Source organism: Scylla paramamosain, chromosome 11, assembly GCF_035594125.1.
Source record: "Scylla paramamosain isolate STU-SP2022 chromosome 11, ASM3559412v1, whole genome shotgun sequence".
NCBI classification, from domain to species: domain Eukaryota; kingdom Metazoa; phylum Arthropoda; class Malacostraca; order Decapoda; family Portunidae; genus Scylla; species Scylla paramamosain.
The window spans coordinates 3,542,501-3,545,000 of NC_087161.1; positions in this window are offsets into that span (position 1 = coordinate 3,542,501).

Genomic DNA, 2,500 nt, shown 5'->3' on the forward strand with positions numbered 1-2,500 from the left:
TTTTCTTGAATTTTCGTTTTTTTCTTGATTTTATTTTTTTTCATTGTAATTTTTCTTCATATTCTTTAGTTCTATTTTTGGTGAATGTTGATTAGCTATTGTGGACTCTCTCTCTCTCTCTCTCTCTCTCTCTCTCTCTCTCTCTCTCTCTCTCTCTCTCTCTCTCTCTCTCTCTCTCTCTCTCTCTCTCTCTCTCTCTCTCCTTAAATTTTTCATATTCTCATCTCATTTTTTTCTATTTTTCATTATTTATCGTAACTTTTCTTTTTATGTTTCTTTCTTTGTCTGGTTTTCTCTTTCCTTGTTTTATCAATTTTTTTTCTATTTTATTTGCTTATATTCTTTTTTTTTGTGAGGAAATACACACACACACACACACACACACACACACACACACACACACACACACACACACACACACACACACACACACACACACACACACACACACATTATAACATTAACTGCATTATTCATATTTTCCATTTTTTTTTTCATGTATGTTTGTTTTGATCTTTATTCGCCTATCCATCATTCCATAATCTTTCCCTCCTCCTCTTTCATCTCTTCCTCTTTCTCTCTTCATTGTAATTCCCATCATAACTCTTCATCTTCTTTTCATTCACTCTGTTTGTCCATTCCACCTTTCTTCCCTTCTCTCTCTCTCCCGCCTTTTTGTTCCCTCCTTCTTTCCTCTCATTCCTTGTTTTTCTTTGCTTCCTTCTTTATTATGTTCTTTTTATACCTTTCTATGTTTCACAATCGTTTTTCCTCACACACACACACACACACACACACACACACACACACACACACACACACACACACACACACACACACACACACACACACACACACACACACACACACACACACACACACACACACACACACACACACACACACCTTTTCCCTGCATCCTCTCTCCTCTCCTCTCCTCTCCTCTCCTCTCCTCTCCTCTTCCCTCACCATTCCTCAGGCTTGGAGAGACAACAGGTCACTTGGGAGGGAGGGAAAGAAGAAATGAGTAAGGGAGGGAGGGAGGAAGAGGAGAAGGAGGAGGAGGAGGAGAAGGAGAAGGAGAAGGAGAAGGAGGGAGAGAAGCAATGCATCACTTGTATTGAGCAGAAGGTGAGAGAAGGAGGAGGAAGAGGAGGAAGAGGAGGAGGAGGAGGAGGAGGGAAAGGAAGGGAAGAGGATGATAGGGAAAATGAAAATAAAGAAGGGAATTGAAGGGAAAGAGAGAAAAATAATGAAGATGATTTTAGGTGATAGGAGAGGAAGAGGAAAAGGAAGAAGAAGGGAGAGGGAAGGGAATGAGAGGGAACGAAGAGGCTTGGGAAAAGGGAGGGAGGTGAAAGAGGAGGAGGAGGAGGAGGAGGAAGATTGTAGATGAGAGGAATAGGAGATGAGAAGAGGAAGACCATAATGACGAAGGTGAAAGATGAGAAGAAGAAAAGAAAAATGAATAGATAAAATGAAAACAAGAGAATGTATGATAGGTGAAAGTGAAATTAGGTTTGCTTGGTTAGGTTAGGTTACATTAGAGTAGAGTGTAGGTTACTGCTAGATGAAGTGAAATTAGGTTCATTTGGGTCAGGTTAGGTTAGGTTTAGTTAGGTTAGGGTTAAGTTAGGTAAGGTTGTGTTAGGTTAAGTTAAGTTCGGTAAGGTTGTGTTAGGTTAGGTTAGGTTAAGTTAGGTAAGGTTGTGTTAGGTTAGGTTAGGTTAAGTTAGGTTAGGTTGTGTTAGGTTAGGTTAGGTTAAGTTAGGTAAGGTTGTGTTAGGTTAGGTTAGGGTTAAGTTAGGTAAGGTTGTGTTAGGTTAAGTTAAGTTAAGTTCGATAAAGTTGTGTTAGGTTAGGTTAGGTTAAGTTAGGTAAGGTTGTGTTAGGTTAAGTTAAGTTAAGTTCGATAAAGTTGTGTTAGGTTAGGTTAGGTTAAGTTAGGTAAGGTTGTGTTAGGTTAGGTTAGGTTAAGTTAGGTAAGGTTGTGTTAGGTTAGGTTAGGGTTAAGTTAGGTAAGGTTGTGTTAGGTTATTTAAGTTAGGTTAGCTTAGCGTGGTTAGGAGAGGAAAGAGAAGAGGAGAGAGGAAGGAGGAAGAGAGGCTGAAGGTGAGAGGAAAGGCAGAGGAAGGGAGAGTGGAGAGTGTTGAGCATCATCACTATTACCTTCCTGACATTACACCTGAGCCTCTCCCTCTTCCTCTCACTTCCCCTCTCCCTTCCTGGCCCTCTCCCCTCTCCCTCTCACTTCATCTTTTTTTTTTCCAACCGTTACAATAATGGACTTTGCATCTCTCTCTCTCTCTCTCTCTCTCTCTCTCTCTCTCTCTCTCTCTCTCTCTCTCTCTCTCTCTCTCTCTCTCTCTCTCTCTCTCTCTGCTGTCATTTTTTTCTCTCCTTCACTCGTTCTCTTATTTCATCCCCACTTCTCCTTCCTCCTCCTCCGTTCTTTTCTTTCTCTCATTCCCTCTCTCTCTCTCTCCCTCTCCCTCTCCTT